The sequence below is a fragment of the Chiroxiphia lanceolata genome, chromosome 1 (genome assembly GCF_009829145.1).
Source record: "Chiroxiphia lanceolata isolate bChiLan1 chromosome 1, bChiLan1.pri, whole genome shotgun sequence".
Lineage (NCBI taxonomy): Eukaryota > Metazoa > Chordata > Aves > Passeriformes > Pipridae > Chiroxiphia > Chiroxiphia lanceolata.
Window position 1 is genome coordinate 132,523,844 of NC_045637.1, and position 22,286 is coordinate 132,546,129.

The following is a 22,286-nucleotide window of genomic DNA, read 5'->3' on the forward strand; positions in this document are numbered from 1 at the left end:
ACAGCCAGCCTAAACTAGCAGAGCAAAGCTCAGGCTGTGTGTCACAGAGGTGCCCAGAAGCCGGGGTTGGGTTTCTTTAAATGGCTCTGCACTAGGTTCTTCTTGGGTTGGAGGGAGCTGAAGGAGGAGCTATGGGTAGATTATTCCAGCTAAATAATCAGCAGACTGAAGTAAGTGGCTAGACCACAGGTATTTGGAGACAGTAACTGTAAACTTGCTGTATGCACTGACTAAAATAGCTTCTCAACAGCTGTAAGTTATTATATAGACACTGTGCTCTTAGATCCTTTATTAACAGTCACTGAGGAAACTACTCAAATTTGGTTTTGTCTTACGCACAGTATTATGAAAAAATAATGAAAAAATATTCCTCTGTAGATAGTCACAGCATTTCTAAAGACACAATAACGTTATAAAAACCCAAGCTAAATAAACTAGATTATATCTTATTAAAAGTACAATTTTTTTTCCAAATCTATGAACTGTATTAGGGAGACCCAAAAGCAGGAAATATGTATATCTGCCTACAAATGCAGAACTCTTACCTGCAAACAAAGTAAAACATTTGAATGAAAATTATTATGCTTATGGCCAATGAATGAGACTATTTCTCAGCTTGTGTGTGTTTCCTGGGAAGATATCCTCCTGATTAGGGACCAAAAGGTCACCTGCGCTAAGGTCACCAAACATCTTGCTCTTATTCAAAAATGGGGAAAGACAAGGTCCTGAGCATCACATCTGACTGTGTTCATTGTGTGTGTGAATGGTAACAGCTGGACATTGTGTAACAATCAACCTTATGGGCACGGACTAAGCAGCCCCTGAGGTCCTCCAGTGTGAAAACGCCTCCATTTATAGAAGCAGATCACTAAATAAAACAACTGCCAATCTATTTCCATGCAATTAAACCAGCCATGTATGAGCTCCCATTTGGGTCATAACATACTTTGAAAAAACATTGATGAAGGAAGGAAAATTCTGTTAAAGGCATGAAAGTTATACAGTGTCTGTCCTGTACAATGAGTGAAAGAGAGAAAGAATTTCTTCTGCTTAAGATTATAACAAATAAAATGCAAACCTGACTCACAGGCTATAGGAACATATTTTCAAACTGATGAGCAGAAACTGAACTCCTGTCTGGCCAGAAGATGCAAAGATCCTCATCAGCTGTAAAATGCAGCCTTACAGCTTTTTGAACGGGACTGAATGGTAGGCTAAGGAGGAGATCCTGGTATCAGAAGTTTAAACTTGTAATGAGTCCTTCTGTCTTTTGTCTCCAAAAGAAGGAGGCATTTGTTCATTGTGTTCATTTGCACCACAGCTATGTAATGCCTCAGATTTTTCTTGGCCATTATAGAGATCTTTTATTTCCTTTCTTCCCACGAACTTCACTTCTGTGATTTTTTTGGCTCCTATCTGGAGTATCAGAGATAGGTCTCAACTAGAGACAGGACAGGGTACATCGATGATTCTATTGAAATATAAATATCTCATGTGCCTTTGAGATATACCCAGAAGGTTATAGCAACCACCTGACAGATCTGGGGCTGCAAAGGAATTTTCCCCAAAATCAGATTGGGGGGATGACTGTTATCTACCTTTCGCTGTAGAGCAATGTGTTATAATTGTTAGGATCATTTGACAATTAACTAACAGCATAACTGCTAATGAAAACTGAAATCAGCAGTGAAACCCTTGATGCCCTCAACTGTCTCTGCAATGTGTGTTTGGATGTTTTGCTATAGATCTGCAAATTGTCACAAGGAGCTTGCAAGATTTTTGTGGCTCCTTTGGGCCTGACCAATCGAATGGTCAAATGCAGTTACAATGACCTGAACAGCCCTTTTCAGTTCATACTCATGTAATAATTTTACTTTTTGCATAGGCTGGGCAGCTATGAAAAAGAGAGAAAGGTAAGTGATGCTGCACAGTAAGGGCATTGTGAAGTGGCAGATTTTCAGCATCAGTTTCCAGATGAATGGTCTGGTGATCTTTCACTAGAATCTGAGGTCATAAGTGTGTGTGTAACACTACCAGGACAGATCTGCTGAATTATCAATAACAATCTGTTCTCTTGCACTGATGCTGTAAAATTCCTATGTATTTGTTTCACAAAAGCTTCTATTTCAATATGTCTTAAATATCTTATTAAAAGAATTATTCTGCTATTATCATTTAATCCAGTGTGTTATGAATATGACATTTGATAGCCTATGGCTGAAAATTCCAGCTGATTTTCTGGATTATGAGAATAAAGTTTTACAGTTGTATATGGCAAGCCAGTAGGGTCAGCAAAAACGGAGACTGAATTTTCTATGCAGATCAGTAAAGCTGATGCTGAATTGTTATTCTTATCCTTAGTGGGAGTCCCAAGAGACCAAATTATCTGAATTATCTTCTAATAGACCTATCTCTCAGGGGAAAGGTCAAAAATAAGACATGGCAGGGAGTACAGGCAAAGAGTTGAGCATGCTTTGAAGTCTTCAGCCAGGTGTGGCAATCTAAACTACAGGTGTGAGGGGCTGGTTGAAGGGCCATCCTCTTTCCCACTCCAGAGAAACCTTCATGTGAATTTTCTCCCCATGGGAAGAAGTTTTTTCAAGTGGTGAGGCTGAAACAGAGTAAGGATGGTGCTCAGCAGTAGGCAGCTGTTGCCTACTGCCTACTTCCTTTCTTTGGAAATCATTGATGAGAAGGCGGGTAGACAAGTATCAAAGCAACCACTGGCCACTGCCCAGAGGCTCCTGCTCTCCATACAAACAAGGATGTGAAGGGGTACATCTTCTACCACCGAGGTCATGACACAGCAGGGTGCTCAAGGCTTATCTGTGATAAGCCAGGAAAAAAAAATAAGAGTGAGAAAGCCAGAGAAGTAGCTTACCCAGGTGGTAAAGAGCAGATTCATAACACTAACATTTGTTAGTGATAGCTCTGGGCTTCAAGTCCCCAGAATATGGTGTAGGACTTCTTCATTTTGCTGTGTAAACTCCAAACAAAGAAACCGTCACCATCCCAAAGCTCTACTGAGTGGTAATTTAATCTGAGTAATTTCATCCAAGCAATTTAAGTCTTAATTTCAATAAATCAGGCTAGTAAAATGTGAATAATGTAGAAGATACAGAGCTCATATTATTTATTTATTCTGAAAAGGTGCCAGAGCATCTGTTTAGGAAACAGATGTTGGGCATCTTGCAATCAGGTGGGCGTGAGAGATACGTCACAAAACTAGGAGCCAGTTCAATTTCTGTTGATTTTGCTCTTTATTCCGATTTCATGTTATTATACCAGTTGTCAATGGAATATATTAAACACTGTTAAACCAGTTAAAGTTCCATAGAATTCTGAGTTAGGAAGACTACAGCTTGTGATGAGGACTAAAAAATATCAGATCAGGAAATGTAACTCTTCCTCTCAACACTTGAATAGCGTTTCTTTCTGAAAAGCCACCTGCAAAGCCACCCTAAATGGCTTTAAAATTATCTTGAGAAACACCATTCCAATGTGTTAAAATGGTTGTTACACATGAAAAATCGTTCATCTCCAAAAAGGACAACTTTTGTTCAGTTGTGATGAATATTTTAGTTAAAATGCATCAAAAGGCACGGAAGTCATGCCCTTTTCCCTTGATTGTTTCCTAGGAAAGACCAGGTGCAACATGAAAGCTAGGCAGTAGTGGACGAAGCAATAGGAAAGGTAGGAAAGAGTGGATGTCAGCCATGAAGACTATGTTGTTAATAAGCTGAAGTCCCCCTCAAAATGTGTCCCTCCGATACTATCTCATGCAATCAGCTGAGGAGCTCAGGCTGGAATCAAGGCTACAGGGAGACACGAGTTCACATTTTGAGCAGTAAAATAAACCCAACCACTCTAAGTTTGCTGGTTTCCTTCTCTTTCAACTTACGCTCTACCTTTGTAAACTTGTCTGTGTGGGTAAATTACTCTTCCTTTCTGATCAAGCTTAAGCAACTGCTTTATTTCTGAGCAGGACAGTACCACCATCAGCCTGCCTGCTAACAAAAGGAGAGAGGAAGAGGGGGGAAAAAACATGACTTGCATTAGAGTAGCTCCTCAAGACCTCTGTGAGGTGGGCATCCCAGTGTGCTTGGCTCAGGATGAGGGACAGAGCTTGTCCAGTGGGTCTCCTGCTGCCTGGAGCACGCAGGAGGTTCCAGCAGAAATGGACAGAGATGGGAAGCACTGGTGGTGAGAAAAGGAAAGTGGACTTAATAGACTCACCTGATCACCAGAGATTAATACTGCTGCACAGTTATAGTTTAGAAATAATCTGCATAATTTTCATTTAAATGACAGGTGGTCCAAGACTGAGACCTCCCATTGGAGCCTCTTTTGTCAGCTGGCAGGTTAATGGCACAACTGGGTATAAAATCCAGCAGTATGATTTGCACTTGTCCTTCAGTCTTCTTTCAATGGCCAAAAGGGCTCTCCAGGCAGGTGGCAAAGGGACAGCCATGTATCAGCCCCAGAGGATCTCCTGAGACTCTCAGCACTGGAACTGTGCAGGGACCTGCTGATGGGGCAGCGTGTGGGCACAGGAGTGCACAGATTTGCTGAGCAGCACACAGGGCAATCCATCAAGGACACGATAAGTCATACTGACCTGAAGCTGCATTGGAGCCTCTACAAACCCAGAAAAGGAAAAGGTATTTAAGCCACTTCACCCTGCCCTGACTTAAGAATTGGACTCGATGATCCTTGTGAGTCCCTTCAAACTCTGAACATTCTGTGATTCTGTGACTTCTGGGCCAAGTCTTAGGTAGCATGATTCAAGTGTTTCCTCTGTGTGTGTGTGTGTGAGTGTGTGTGTGTGTGGATGTCAGTTCAGAGCATCTGACTTCTTGGTACCATTTTCTGCTCAAACAGCTCTTCCCATCTCTGCTGGGTAAGAATCAGGTATGAAGCTGGAATGTGCCATCCCCAGGTTGCTGAGGATGCCAAGGGCCAGGAAGTGCCCAAACACTTCACCTTGTCCAGGAGGCTCCCTGAAGTCTTCTCATCTCACGGCACCTGCAACTGGGGATTTATTTACAGATTAGCTTTCATTAAATTTTGATTAAAATTCAGTGTTGGCAGGAACCACTTTTCTCACTACCAAGACTGCCTTTTCTGACATAAAATATGTCAATGGCAGACAGTTAATTACAGCATGCATTCTAAGGCTAGGGATGAAGTGAGGAATGCAGAAGTAGCTATGGGAATTTCAGGGGAGCAAGATTAATTATCCTAATTGCAACCACAGAAGAGACAGGGATAGGTGATCTGGTTGAGCTCCCAGCTCCAAAGTCAGGCTGCTGATGCTAACCCCATCCTGGTAGATGTCTGCCTGAGCAGTCCTTAGCAGGCTTGGTTACAGAGATCCTATCATCTGTTTCTGGAACCTTGTTCCTGAGTTTACCTGCCTGGCACTGAATGTACTCCAGAGTTTAACTGCCTGGCACTGAATGTACTCCAGAGTTTAACCTTTTCCTTTTGAAAAACTGAAAATAATAAACAACTAAACAATCTCCTCTCCAATAAGGTGTTTTTAAAGGAAGATGAGATTCACATACTTTTAACTCTTCCTTACTTTTTTTTTCCCTTCTGTCACTCTCCTCTGATAAAGCAGGCAGTGTGATATGAACAGCAAACCCAAAGCAAACAGCAAGCACAGCCTCTGACTGGATGCTCTCTCTAACCACTGGTCTTAAACCTCTGCCTTCCCAGGAAGAGCAATTTTACCAAGCGCCTTGTAAACCAAAGGAATATGAACCACTCAGCAGTGAAGAGGTCGAGTTATCAGGGAGACAACAGTGGGAATGTAATTTCTATCAGTATGGTTGATTCAACCTTTCCTATTCATGAAGATTTTGATGGATTGTGTGAGATCAAGTAAAGCAAATGTACACACCATTACATTATTGCAGTAAGATGTTCTTTAGCAGCTTATCCCTAAGTACATCTGCAGGACTATTAGGGTGCTAGTAGTATTGTCCAAGTCTATGAAAACCACGATGACAGTGAAACGGAGATACCTGAAACTGTTGAAGAAGTGTTGCTTCAGCCAACTGGAGCACACCACTGTCCAGGGACATGGCTCCTTTATGTTTGCCCTAATATTCATACTGGGAGGAAATTAGTTAGTCAGCATTGTACTGAAAAATACTGGCTTTGCTGCTTAAGGAAAATGTGTCTCCCTTCTAGGAAGGGATGCATGGCTACATGCGCTGATCTTGAATAAGATGCAGAGATATAAGGAGAGTATAGATCTGACCAAGGGAAAGATTGTTACTCTCCAAACAAAACAAAATCAGATGAGGGGTTTCTGCCTTCTGCAGCCAGAAAGGTGCCTGCAGAAATTATCACAAGGCACTGCTGTGACTCATTGCATCAATAACCATTTCCCCTGGTATCTGAGCTGTCTTCTGGATATATCTATTTTCTCTTGTCTTATGTTTGGTCCATGAGAAGTCTGGGAGTGAAACCGTATGCTCTGTTTGGACAGGAGACATCAAGTAGCTAATTGCTACCTTTATATAAAATATCAGACAATAGCAATCACAATACATTGGGGATGGTGGCAGGGCATGATGTTCCCTCTGGTAGCAACTGATGCTACAGCAAAACTGGGAAATCATCGTCTACTGTTGAATGGAGCAGAAAAGGCTATGTACTGTATTTGTATTGTTTGGGGTGCTCTACAGTTTATCTGTGAAGTCAGCCTTTCAGGCTCTTGAAATATAATTTGGGAGATAACTGGATCAGTTCTTCCCAGTGGATGTAAAGCAATGAAGGCTCTGACGAGAGACAAAGGGAGAAGGATTTGGTCACTGAATAACATCAGTTCCAAATTAAACACACGAAAATATAAAGAGCTTGAGTAAGGAATGGGGTAGAAAAGCAGAGATAAAGGAAAATAAAGGGATACTGTAGAAGAAGCATAGCTGTATGTAGGAGTGTGTGCTGTTGGGCATGGAAATGAGAAGAGATGACATTCTGCTTTCTGTGCACTGAAACTTTAAATGTAGATAAATGTCTTTCTCTGCTGTGGAGGCAGCTCCAAGGCAGCTGCTTTCTCGTGTTTCAGTGCAGATCCAGAATAGTACCAGAGCAAGATGGTTTCCTCCTCTTTTCTGACCAGCAACTTCTTTTAAAATTATTTGATTTTTACTTAGTTTTTCCCCCCCCCTAAGTTCCTTTTCTACAAGGAATGAAAGCAATCTGGTCTGGATGATAAAAGCAATGCATTCTGTCAAATAGGAAAATTCAGTCTTGTGGGAGTTGCTGATAATATGACAACACTGGGCACCTACTGCCAATCAGTTAAACCATCCCAGCTGTCTGATGGTACTGGGGTTATTTCCCCCATCAGGAAGACAGGACCATGTGATACATGGATACCCATGTTGCAGTATATCACATACCCCCAATTTTCTTCTGCCACTATTTGTATTATCTCCATCACTACCCAACCTCAAAATCCTCAAAATTAAAACATGCCATTAGTAGTCAGTTCAGCAAATCATGCCCTGAAGTGCAGTCAGGATGACTCACAGTGCAGCTTTTCTTGTCCAGCTTTTGTTTTGAGAGCCATAAATCAGTGGGGTCACAGTCCCAGCTTTTGCCTTGGGGTCCTCATAATATTTCTTCCTGCATATCATATGCACTGTACACATACATGCCCAACCTCTTTCTGGAAATCTCTGCTCTTTGCATAATTACATGCAAATGGGGTCACCCTACCACAGATCTTTAACCAGCATTAAACCCCTCAAATATCACTTGCAGTAGAAGATCCTAAGGGTTATTCCCTTTCCTCTGTGAATTTATTCCACAGTTAAAATTCATACTTTTTCCCCCTAAATATGCAATAATAGCCAAAGTGCACACTTTCATCCGTTAACCTCATATTGACTGAGACAGGACAAAGCTCACAGGGCTAAATTCCAACCTGAGTTCAACCTGTTCCATTCAGCACAGATGAAAGTATAGAGCTGGGCAGTAATTTTGACTCATACATGAGAAATAAAAAGGATGTGTAAAAAATACCTGTGACTATGCAGGAATTACACATACAAAAAATTACATCCATCAAGAAAATGACAGCCTACGCAAACTGTAACTTGCAGCCCCCTTCTTTCCCATCAGCAGCATGAACATCTTTTTGAAAACATTGCCTGACTACTCACTACACTGACTGCTTATAGAGATTTCTCTTCAGATTTATGCTCCCATTGCATGGCCTAAAAAATCTGTGGAGACAAGGAATGTACTTGACTACTGAATTACTTTGGCATGAAGGATCTCTCAGTAACAAGGAATAATGTCTTTTGTGCAAGACAGAGAGCTTTTCGGGAAGCAGAGTCAATGCTGTGGACATAGTTTGAACAGCTCTGTGTGTTTGACAAGGTCCTTAATCTACTTCCATTCATAAAAAGAAAAAAATGAAAAAATAAAGAGTAGAATATCTACTCTTCCAGAAATGTCCATGTACAGGAAGAGAAAAACTGAGATTAGCTCAGTTGGTTAGAGCATGGTGCTAATAATGCCAGGGTCATGGGTTCGGTCCCCATAGTGGGCCATTCACTTAAGAGCTGGATGTGATGATCTTTGTGGGTCCCTTCCAACTCAGAACACTCTGTGACCCTCTGAGAAAGGAAAACTGGAAATAGCATGTGAGCCTTGCTACCTCATGTCCCCTCAGAAACATTCAAATGAAAGCATTCAGCTACAGCAGGGGGTAGCATATAAGAGCTCAAACAGAATTAAAAAAATAGCTATTAGCAAATGACATACAAAATAAAAGGAAAAGTGTGGCCTTTTCCATGTCGAATCCAGCTCACACAAGCAGTGATGGAGGTCATTGCCATTTGAGGGCTTCCTGATCAATATGACGTTGCCTTCTGAGCCATGAGCTACAACATCAGAACTGCTGTTCCTTACCAGGAAATGAAGATAAGACTTTGTTTCTGGAATCCTTTGCTCATTTAAATTCCAATCACATTAATATTTGAAAATTCTTGGTAAATGCATGAATAACTTGAATACTGTGTTACCTTCCATACTAAACAAGGGTGCAGCTAAAATTATCACCATTTAACAACTTCTTTTCAGTGGTGCAAACAGTTATTCAAGATACAAGCTAGTGGAAAATCAGACCATGCCTGTAATAAAAATCCTCAATCAATTGAAAGAATTCTAGTACATTTACCTTTAATTAAAAAACTCTGGAGTGTACTTATAGCAAGACTAAAAATATCCAAAATGCTTATGGAAGGGGAATCAAATGTAAAAACTCAAGTGACTAACAGCACTCGTGATTATAGTTTCAGAGGAGCAGCCAGTCAGTCCTTCAGACTTAAACATAAGATGATTTTCTATCTCCAAAATATGATTTGTTTTCCACCATGTTTATAAAATTAATAATATATTTTCAGCTGCAAAAGACTTAGCAGAAAATTACTGGGAATATTGAATAAAGATGGGTATTTCCATTTTTTATGAGATTTTTACAGTGCTGAATTTAAGCCAGCAGTATGCAGGCTGCTGGTGGCAAGTAACATATTCCCAACCATAAAGAAGAAGAAAGGTAACCAAGCTTCTCAAAAGCAAGTAAACTTGGTTTTGCCTCTGCAAAAGCCATCTTTGTTACACATGCAAGGATGAACAACAGCAGGATGAGTTTTTACTCTTTTTGGGAAAGTGAAAGAAATCCCATTCAATGACAACCCTTGTCAAAAAATACACTTTTAACAACCAAGCTGGAGCTCAGAAAGCAAGAAAGCAATATACTTTAAAAAGAAAGGGCTTGCACCTCACAGTCTAAATAAAACATGCTTCTACTGGCAACCTACTCATGTCAGAAGGATGTTTCTGATATGTGTGAAAGAGTCACTAGAGGATCTGCACAGTCGGACCCTAAGTGGTCATGCCTCTGAATTTCAAGAGTTAAATGAGTGTAAATTTCACACTGGAAAACAAAACCACAGTTACTCATAACCTGTGTGGCCAGGTGGGACAGCAGGCAGGCAGGCGCTTCTGCTGTTCCTCTCAGAGCAGAGCTCTGATGTGCCAGCACCATTCAGAGGGACGAGGAATGGTCTTGCCCACTTGCCACCAGAATGATCTGCAATCCTCTTCCTTATGACAACAGTCGTTACTTTTTACCATGTATGTTAAATAACTTCATTGCAATAATACTATGCCACTCGCATCTTTCCTCCAGGGTTTGCTTTTACATCATCATTGCTTTTTTTTGCAGGTCACAGACCCAAAGCAAGGTCATGGCAGGAATCAGTAACTCTGGTCGGCGCAGCAGCAGGATTACTCTTTCTGCATTCTCCAGAAAATTCTCCTCCAAAAGAACTAGAAGGTTACAGGCACATAATGCTCCTTTTTGAGAAGAACAATCTTAAAATACTTACTCATTTTTGCTTGGTATTCTGTCCTCCACAATTAATTTTATAGCATGGAGTATTTTAACAGGAATTCTACACACAATATGAGAAGGGAAATTCTATATTTTTCATGAGTGAAAGACCAAATCAACAAAGGATATACTGCCCATTCTAAAATTAAACTGTCCTCAGGTACCTGCAATCTGGAATACTGTTGTAATACTAGGATGAATCAATCCATCTGCCCTCTGACAATTACATTTTCTATAGTGATTTATGCTGCAAAATTTAGCAGCATTTACTTGATAGATACTTTGACTTAGAACAGTTTTTTAGCACAGATTTCCATCCTACTATCCCCATTTTTTGAAGTCTGTTTAGCAATTTATTCTTGAATGCATCTGTGTCACTGCTTAATTATATGGATTTTAGTCAGGAATAAAAAGCATTTTGACCACAGTCAACTTTAAAGTTTCCCAGTACATCTCCATGCTATCTACAGGAGAAGAGGTGTGAGGGGGAAAGTGGAGGTTGATAATTTTTGCTTAAAGAAGGCTTGATTTTGCAAATGATTAAATTCATGCAGTCTAAAATAAAGGCCTGAAAGCTGGGATATACAGGCTTGAAGATTGAATCCAACTCCTCTTGCAGAATTGACCAGGTACATCAGCACATCTTGGAGTTTTACCACCAGGCAGTTTGGACACTTACATGCTCCATAACTACATTGCAGCCATGGCAATCAGAAACAGCAAAGAGGAGTCAGAAGTCTGGCCCCACGAGGAGGTTTGAAGATATGCTGCCTACATTCTGCAGTAGACAAAGCATCAAAGTGCTTTGCAAGAAACTCTGTATCCTTTCAGCCACCCTGGAGGTGATATTATTAAGCTTCAGTGGGATAAACCCAATGAGAATCTGCTTAACAACATGAGTGAGGGCTCCACAATTCTGCCCTATAATTTTGTTTCTGGAAGCCATTTTTTTAATCTGTTTGTAGATGAGGAAATTAAATGCTAAATTTTCCTCCTCCCCCACTCAGATTGTAAGGCTCATTTAATGCATGTTTATGTAAAGCCTGATTCCCCTGCTAAGTGTTTCTACTCTCCACCCAATTTGGCCTACAGTGAACAATGCACAGAATAAATTTAATTGATTTGTACAGGTATTAAAACAGATTATCATCTACACAGATTTGGAAAGCAAACATTGTATGTTAGCCAAATAAATGATGCAAACTACAATGATTTACAAAGGGTTTCAGAGAGCTGGATATTAGCAGGCAGTGGATCATGTTAGACAGCAAAATAATTTCACATTTATCCATCAAATGACAAAGAGGATCCAAACTTAATTGTGAGATGATTTATACATCCAGGAATGATTGATTTAAAACATCAGTGTGGATATTAAGAATCAAATTTTCATACAAAGGCTCTTGATCTACCTATTCCTGCGAATCATATGCATGATGAAATGCACCCATTTCCAGCGCAGACCAGAACTTTCCATCCAGGCACTGACCATAAATAAACACCTCACCCACAGCTCAGAACTGAGCATATATGTGCAGCACCAGGTAGATAATTCTGCTGAAAATTCATGGCTGCCCAGCATCTAGAGGAAAATATTGACATACTCACACATGGCTGACAAATATTCAATGCAAATATCACCAAATTGATGCTTCCAGCATGCAATTAATAAAAGAGAACTCTAGGAGGGCACGTTAATAGTCATCCCCTGTCTTGGAAAGGTTGTTCTCTGGAATATTTGAGAATACCATTACCTGATTTGGTGCCCCTCTCTGCTGCCTCTGCCCATGGCCTGGTGTCACATGGGGATGTCAGGATGCCCATTAGCTTGAGCCAGCACTCTGACCCAACTGCAGCAATGGTCTACAGCGGATGCCCGGGGATGAGCATAAAACCAGGACATGAATACAGTAGTGCAGTATCCACAGTGACCGTACTTTTATAATAAATGAAACTGTGGAATGAAAAGGAAAAACCTTGCCTGAAGAAAAAGGAAGCAAGCTGTGAAGATGTCATGTAAAAGACTCCCTTTTGTGCACGTAAGGAAAGGTTGTTTTTCCAAGGGCATGGGATGCTTTTACACAACTGAGGCTATAGAAACTGCAAAAGAAATTGCATAGCAGGTTCTTTAATCAAATGTCTACGACAGCTGAATTAAGACATTAGTTAATGGAGTTAGCTCTGAGATTTGAAATTTGTTTCCCTTTGTTCCACAACCCAGGAGACCACTCTTTTTTTATTTCTCCCTAATGTATGAAATCACTGTAGTGTCCTTTACACTGCCTCAGGAATCACAAAGGCTGGAAAAATACTTTTCTTGGGTAATAACGCATAGCTGACCTGAATTTTTTCCCTTCTGTACTGAACACACAGTCAAACAGACCACTCTCCTTATTCAGCAATGACCAGTGCATAGCTCTGACCAAAACCCTGTTGTTTCAGCTGATTTTGAAAGGTGTCTTGTAAGAACAAGGTAGACTCCAAAGAAACTCTCCTGTGAGTCTGATGCAATTGCACAATTACAGACATTGTAACTCCTAGGCTTTGAAATAAAAAAATACTTCGGTGTCTGACTTCAAGTGGGCTTTTCATACACGTAATGTTAGTTGCTTACACACTTTGTTGCACAGTATTCTGAGCACAGGGTGTTAGCAATAATTATTGTTCTCCGAAAACATGCAAAAAGCATTCAGGAAAGGTTGTGCTTAGTGTTCAAATGCTGAATAATCTAAAAGATTATGCTATCATATAATAAAAACAGAAAGCAAAAAAAGCAAACACTTCCTAGCAACACTCTGAAATATATTAATCAATTCTAGAAAGGTACCAGAATTTATCTCATAGTTAGATATTGGATTTTATAGCTACACAGAATTTTCCATCACTGAAAACCTCAAAATATTTTATAAACCAGGTCTGAATTTTATCTCCTGCTTACAGGAAATACACGGTTGCCATTTTCAAAACTCTGGTCCAATTTCTTGCAAGCATCTCCTTGGAACCAAAGTCAGTCACTGCTTTTGCACAGTACTATCTGAAGCATCATGTGCAAATCCCGTGTGGTCCTCTCCCATCCTCTGGCCTAATCCTCCTACCTGTGTATTACATTCGACATGTTACCTTTTTAGCTAGTGGAATAAAAGAAACCTGGTGAAATTTCAAAGCGTGAAATATTGGATGTATGAATAAAAAGAATAAAATGAATATTGACTGTGGTGGACTCAGAACTTATCGAGAGGTTAGTGGTAGTAGTTTTACAAATCAGTGAAATAATAATGATTAAAAAACCTTATCAAATAAAATCTGACACTGAAATGAAGTATTTCCACTGAAATAGGAAAATAACATACTATTATCTAGTACCTCAATTCTGAAAACAGTATCATACAACTTTTAGTTTTAAAGGTGACCTATTCTTATCATAATTTTTTTAGGCAACTGTTAGTCCCACAGTAGCCCTGCCTCTGTGGGTAGAGAGGCTTGTACTTTTATTTTGCCTAAAGAGCAAGTATAGCTTTGTTAGGGCAAAGTCGTTACATCAGACGCAGACCTGATCCAGCCTAAAGATGACAAAGATACGCAACTGAAGTGCACGTTCCTTTCCTCCTGGGAAACCTAAAACCCACTGAGGCGCTGCTGCAGGTAAATATGTCTTAGAGGCTTTTCTGTTTCACTGTTCACCCATCCATTTGTCATCACTGAAGAAGGATGTCATGGGAGAGAATTTAAAGTATTTTTTGGAGACTGGGCAACACAGACTGGTCTGATTTTGTTTTTCTGAAGTTACTTGGCACTGCAGATCTCTAAATAAATATAAAGTCATTCACAATCAAACAGGCAAGAAAGAAATGACAAGTGTTTTGACAGTGCTCAAAATACTTTGAGGTATTTTTAGCATATTTCTGAGTCGTATTAGCTTAACCTGTAATAGAATATAAATGAGCCCATATGGCAGAGATGTAATTATGTTCCATGTGAGAAATCCCTGTGGTAGATTTGGGGGAAAAAACCTCACTACATGTGCTTTCTGGAGGGCACGATTTACACATGATTACCTACTCATTTGCATTGAGAAGAATATGAAGTAACACAATGCTAACAACACGGTAATGAAAAGGGCAAGCAAAGACTCCAGATCCCTGGGGGTGCTGATCCCTCTGACTGACATCCAGTTAGGAGCAGGGAATTCGTCCCTTTAGGGAGTACATTTTATGAAGCGATCTTTGATTACGTGGGCACAGTAATCATGAGTCTTAATTATTATTACTGTGAGAGAATGGGCTACAAATCTCCAGGGAATGTCTCTGTCACAGATACTTTGCTGGCGAATGCTGAAAATTAGTGTTTTCCCAAGGATCATTTTCATTCCATCCTGATATTTAGCTGAAGTTTCTTTGACTACTAGTCATGAAACATTAAATATAGATTAGAGGCAGAGAGATGTTGAAAGTTAAAATTCACCGGAGGTGCACACCCGTGCACTTGAGAGACAGCCCCAAATGTTGTCCAGATGTTGTAGCAACAAGGCTGAGGGTTCCCAAGCTGCAGCACAGCCACTACAGAGGAGAAAGTGGATGTTTAGCATTCCACTGGCCTTCTGTTTAGTTTACTTGTAGTGAATTAATTTAGCAGAAAGTCCTAACAGCCTGTTAGCAGTAGATGTTACCAAGTGTACACTATCCTGAAAGAATGAAGAAATTCTTTTATAGCAATAAAGGGAGCAATTCAAAGCATGTAATTGATTTTCCACATTTTCAAACTGTGATAAGACTAAGCTTTAGCAGCAGAAACATGTGTTTGCAGTTTTGTCAATGTTCTTCAATGAATTAAAAAAAAAAAATAGGAACCTATAAGTTATTGGTTAGATCGCTAACATGCATTGGGCATTTCAGGGGCTATTGAAGCACTTGCCAAGAGCATGTCATCTTCTAAACAGACTCAAAGGTGGTAGGGATTGGTTTTTGCCACAGGACATGTTTTTGTGATTATCTAAAATCATTCTTTTCCATGAAGAACACAACAGAAGAACATCAAGGCTTTCTTAACTAGCTATTGTCATGTTTGTGTGCTGTTCTCCCTTACATCATCCTTTTCACTCTGGAGGAGAAGAGCAGCAGCAGGGCAGGGCTCATGTCTCTGCTCACCCCTGAAGCATTCCAAATCACCTACTGGGCAGTGCAGCTTCTGACTGATTGCTACTATCCCCAGTCTTCACACCACTTGTTAGGGTGCTCTCTGGGTCTCCCCACGAACATCACTGATGGTGTCCACCAGAGGAACTCGGAGCAGAATCATCCAAGTAAGTTTTCAGAAAGGTTTCTGGGTTGTCCTGATACCAGAAAGAAGACAGCACAGACTGCAAGGGCCAACCTAAAGAGCCATCCATCAGGATACTTGTCATGATGCTTTGAAAAGAAGTCATCTACTAATGCTTGGAAAACAGGTCACCTACCTGGTCTTCAAAATGCTACAATTTTAGTCTTCTTCCCATCTTGCATTTTGAGAAACCTCAGATGCTTAGCAGTTTCTTTGTGGAAAAAAAAAGAGGACACATCCTCAGAATAACCTATCAGGATGCACAAGGGGGATAAAGAAAATTTGAGTCCTATTCCTACTCTCTCAGCCTTAGAGCAGACATGGGGACCCAAAATTTAAGTCTACTAGGCATACAAAACCCTGAACTGTAGACTCAATCTCCCATTGCATTTCAATGAATGCAGAGAGCAATACAGGTTGAGATGGTGACACTCCTCGGGACCCACTGGAGAACAGCATATTTTCCAGTAACTGAGGCAGTTTTGGTGGAGAAAACAGCAGCAGTTCATGTCCCCACATGTCATTTGCCTCAATTCTTGTATTGGAAGACTTGCCAAAGTGAGAAGAAAACAGCTTGGAGGAATGTCTGCCCACAGACAGGAGGGAATAGGGTGTTTACAGCATGGGGGTAAGGAAACCATCTTCTGGCATGGTGAGGAGTTGGCAAGGCTGACTGAGAATCCAACAGGGCAACAGCAGGGCAGAGGGGAAAAAACCCTCAAAGACTAGAAGCGAGCTCATTCATGTTTCCTCCCTCAGGACAGTACAGAGCATCCCCCACAAAGGATGACTTCATAGCTTTGAAAAAAGGTAAGCAAGCTTCAGTAATAGGAAATGGGGATACAAGACCCTTTAAAGTGAAGTCTAAAGGCTTGAATTTGGGAGACAACAGGAGTAACTATCTGAGTTTGTCACCATCTCATTACCATAGGGTGGCAGGTAGCAGCAGATGATTATCTTCTTCATGGACAAACACGCAGCAGAAATCAGAGTCTGAACTGAGGCAGATGCTGTGGTTATGGCTTGGAAATGGAGGAAAGGGGAAAGTAGAGGCAAAGAATGTCTCTGGGCCTCCATGAGAGGGACGGTTCTTCTGGACCAGGGGCAGCCACTGGTGTTCACCTGAAGTCTGTTAAATGGCTGAGTTACATGCTTGCTGCTCCCTCCGCCAAAGTAACCACTGTATTTGTAGGCTTTTCTTCTATAAAGCAATAAAATTAAAAGGGAAAAATGTGAGTGAACTCATTGTACTATTTAATCTGACAGCCTGGAAGAAACAGAAAACCAAACAAAATCCTCAATGGTTGCTCTTTCCCATCCATCCTCCACATGTGTCTCCTCCATTTCAAAAACTATGCACAGGAAAAACAAAGAAAGAAGATGGTTACCTTCCCGGGGGCTTTGCCGTGACCACCATAGGCACTGTGTTTGCATGGATACAATATCAGTGGCTGTACACATCGGCTCAGCTCCAGTTCTTTGCAAATAATTGTGCAAGGTGCAAAGAAATATCACGGGCCATGCAAGGCTTCTATCTGGGGAGTGATGGGAATTGAGGGTAGTCAGCTACAAATATAACCAAAACCATCTCAGTTCTTTCTGATTTCTACTCTCAGTTTCCACTTAAGAGCTCCAAGCAGAGTTCTCATCCAACAATACAGCTCAACAGACAGCAGCTTTATTTCGACTGCTTCCTAGCCTTCTTTCTTTTTGTTTTGCTGTAGTTTGGAATATAATTTTTTAAAAAGAAAAAAGGGAAAAGATACAGGAACCATGTGTGCTTCACTGCAAATGCGGCTCCTGTAATTCTCTTTGAAGTGCACAGCAAAACTCCTTTGGTGGTTAATGAGAACAGGATCAGGCCCTCCACACTGAACTTGTGCTGAGACCAGATAAGATCTTGAATCATTCAGAGCCAAGCATGTTATTTGTGCAACATGGGCAGGCTGAGTCAATCTCTGAATATTTTTAATGGGTGTCAACGTGAACTGTTAATTCCACAAGTTATGTTGTTTTGCAGTTTGCCGGTGCGTGCCTTCCAGGCTGCCTTCACGGATGGTACAGGTACACATCCCCTCTGTTGCTGGCTGCAACAGAAAAGCTATTTCCAGAACTGCTGCAAGAAAAAAAATACTTCTGAGAAAGTATAAAACGGGACTTTCACAAAGAATTCGAAAAACAAGTGATAGTAGAAATATCTGTTAGACACTCAGATTGCCAGCACATATAGAAGGAAAAGTAGTCCCATTTCAAATAGAGATTACTACCTTTTCCTTTTCTTTTAAGGACCCTAAAATCAAAACTAGCATATTGCAACTGATGATTTTCGAGAAATTAATATTGATCTCTCTTTTTTTAACAAAACAGAGGCGTGAACTACTTAAGTCTCAGATGCTTAGATAATGTCTGCTCTGCATAGGACCTACGTAACCTTAATAAACACCAAAAATATTTTGAAGTCTGATGAAATTAACTAAGCACTATGAACAGCTTTTGGATGAGAAACCTTTAGTTAGGACTTTCCCTTTTTCTGTTCCCAGGATCTCCATGTACTTCCTAATGCATCTTGAAGCCAAGATGAAATTACAGCCCTCCTGAGACCAACGGGAGGCTTGCTATTGCCTGTTGCCCTCAGCAGATCCGGGATTTTACTCTTACTGGAAAGATATCTTAAGAAACACTGGGCCCAACTGCCCACTTCTATGGAAATAGTCAGCTGGAAACACAGAAAAGCCTACCACACAATTTCCTTTTCATTCTCCCCTGAGGGGAGATTTTTAATCTTGGAGTGGAAAACAGGATCTAGGGAAACCTGGCGGAAGCCTTGTGGTTGCCATCTAGAGAGAGAGCTGGCTCTGTCTGTCTGGGTTTCTTGCCTTGCTCTACTCCCCTTCCCATCACCACCCCAGCCCCAGCTTTGCAGCCCACTCTGCTTGTCTCTCTTCTGTGACACAACAAAGAGGGTTTGTCTTGTAGGGATTCAGAAACACCCAGATAGAAGCTGTTTCCCTGCCTCCATCTTCCACGACTCTGGGATACGTGCTAAAGGACCTCTCCATGGTTTCTGCACGCTCTGGAAAGCCATCCCCTTCCCACATCTGAGTTATGGTGACCGTCAGCTACCCTTGGCAGATGAGGCACAAATCCTACACTACCACAGTTCCCGGTTCATCATCTCAAACCTGGTCTGTGCAGACAACCACCTCCTACTGCCCTCCCCCTTTGCAGTCCCTCTTCGTCCTCCTCTCTCTCTGACCTCTCCTTGCCCACACACCACAACCCCCTGTCTTCCAGGCTCTGAGTTCCATCTCTCCCCCCTCATATCCCGAGCACCCAGTGAGAGCAGCTCCAGTATAACACCAAGGGTGCCAGTTCAGCAGCATTCAGCACAGTGCTCCCCATTTGCTGTCACGTGCTAGCTGAGAGCTGCTATGCTCCACCACTCCAGAACTGCAAATCTTTATGTCAGGAAGTGGAGACTGTGGTCAGACACCTTGTTAAGCCATCCCAGTTGCAACTCCTAACTGGAATTCATTTTCTTACAACTGAGCTCTAACCATTTGCTTCTAATTATTTTGTTAACAATGAAGTGCCCAATCCTACAAAATACCAAACCTTTGAGCAGGTTGCAAAATTTTCTTTCACTTCCCTCAGAATTAGAATAGTTATTTTCTTAATTAGGAAGTAAATAAATAAACTACTTGCAGTCTTTTAAGAGACAGCTTCATGCTAAGAAGTGACTAATTACCCTTCTTGTTCACAGAAAATAAAAGCGAAGCTTTCACCAGTATAGACAAAGAAGTACTGAGAAGTTAACAAGAGTCATAGCAAAATCTGACTTTGTCATGAACTGGTTTTCCTGTAATTTTTTAATTTATATAAATATTGTGAGAAACCCACCTGGAGGTTTTGTGTTGGCTTTTTTATTATTATTTTATTTCCTCTTTAGATGCATTTGTAGATGAGCAGGCTATAAAGGAAACGCTCATTTTCCTGAAGGCAATCATGAAGGTGTGTTGCAGCCTTTTCTTCTCTATTTCACATAGAGTGAATTTACCACAATGCACAGTAATATTTTAATTTGAACAAGTGGAAAATCCTTACTTGCCCACGCTACACTCTCAGTAACTCAAGATCATCTCCTTTGGGATAGTATTTGTGCTCGTATTTTACAGTGAAATGTCACGAATAAAGAAGCTGTCAAATACCTTGAGAGTAAGTTGCTTTTCTGTTTGGACAGCAATGACTTTTTGATGAATGTGATGAACACTGCACAGTCAGTTCGCAACAATAAATGGGGATCTGAGCAACTTATATTCTGGCAATGGTTGGAGCAAGGCCAACATTACCTCTGAGGGAGAGTGACCGACCAGTGCCCAGAAGAGCTGCAGGCATTGAACCAGGGGTGGGAAAGGGGCCGGGGGGGGGAGCCTGACATTCCCTTTTCTTACTCAAATGAACTACACTCTCCTGTGGCTAGCAGTCCTGCCCTTAAGTTCTGCGGTACTCTGAGCCTGGTTGCGGAGGTCACACAAGTTACCAGTAACAAAACAATAGCAGTTAACCTGAACAAGACAACACAACAAGTCATACATTATCTGTGAGTCATCCTGTTAGTCTCACATAAACACAGCCAGTGAGACTAGCACTGGCAATTATAAAGGATCTGTATTATACAAACAAATATGCAACAAAACAGCATCGACATCCCACCTGAGGGATATATGCAATTTTTTGATTTTTCTTGTGATCTTTGTTTTTCAACTACCACATGATAAATTATTTCTAAATTTGTGTTGCGGCAAGTAATTAATAATAGCCAAGTTATACTAGAACTAGACAAAAATACTGTTCTCCTCACCCAAAGGGATCCTGGTGATACTATAAGGTGGACAAGTTCCACCTAGTGTGCTGCACTATTGATATACGGTAGCATATGTTAGCTTAGGATAACCCCTTATTAAATGTTGCAAACTGTTAATAATGCAACTGTCCAAATGACAGCTAATTGCAAATAAAAGTCTGTCACTTCAATATTTCTGAAGAAATTATTTTGAAGATAACCCATCAAAAATACTTTACATGGTGGCTGACAGAAGCCTCTCAATGCAGCATGGTTACATCAGTTTAATGGTTATTACGAAGTTTTCACCTTAGTGAAGTTCGATCACGTCCTATACTTTCACGCACTGCAACAAAGCCTTGGGATACAGGCAAAAGGCAAGGCTTTTGGGGTCTTAAGCCAGCAGCATTTCACAAGAGGTTGGTGGCTGAATGTGGTCTTCATTAAGTGTTGTCTGAGTAGAAAACTAGAGTTTATTTACTCAACCTCAAGATAAGCTTAATACTTAATGCTGCTGATTTGAATGCAAACAAGGACAAGACCTCATGACTGGAAGACTCTCTGATGTGGTTACACTGGAAGTTTAGACTAAACACAAGTTGGGATCTGAAACACAGTTGCCACGGCCTACAAAATCAGCACGTTTTAAAGTATTTAAATTTTTGAAAAGCATTGTCTACAACTGAACTATCAAAGTGGTATTGCTTTGTAATTGCACTTGCAATTACATACTGCTTATTAAGGCCTATTTTGCTAATTCACTGAAATTTCTCCCATATGACAGAAATTATATTTGCTTCTCCATTTAGTGACCTCAAATGACAAAAGGTGCAGAGTGAATTTCAGTTGGCAAATAAATGCAATTATGCCTTTCTTTTTTTCTTATAGGGCTTATCTGCTTTAACACCATCACTGGGCTACTCTCAAATGAATATGGGGCTCATAATGCTTGCAATGCATCCAGGACCTAATCCTGACATGCTTAGTTTGTCCTTAAGAAGCTGTTTCACATCTTAAAATTCTTGTAGACTTCTAAAAAATAAACTGTAAAAACCAAAGCCTCAGCTTCCTAAATCCCTGAACCTGTTTATAAATTATGGTATTCCTATTCCAAAATTGATCAGGAGCTTCAGAACAAAGTGTTTCTCTGGTGACACTTGTATGCTGTAAACACAGAAACAGCAAGGGGATTAGTCCACAGCAAGAAAAACAAAGTTCTCCTTCTCCAAATGAGCGTGAATCGTTGCCTAAGCCTTCCAGCTCAACTGATGAACAATAGAGGCAAGAGATTTACAAATACAAAAAACTTTCATAGATACGGACATAAGAGCAACCAGTTCTTTTAATGGGACCAAGCATATAATGCACTTGCATTTTTTAATAAATATTTGAATTCAGAATCCGTATGATCCATTCACTCCAAGTTTGCACAACATGCAGAGCAATGATGCTCTGAGTCCAGTAAGTGTAAACAACAACTAATAAAAACCTAGGAGAATTAAAAAGGGGGAAGGGGCTGATATTCATAACTGATTTTGCACAGTATTGCCAGTCTTATAGTGCTGTCATGGGAAAGATCTGTCAAATATAATGCAATTCCAGTGCCTGAGCACTAGAGGGTAAATTTGTGATGAAAACAGAGCCTTACCTCAGTTTCCTTATTTTTATAGGTCAGCATTTAAACTCTTACTTATCACCTCTTCA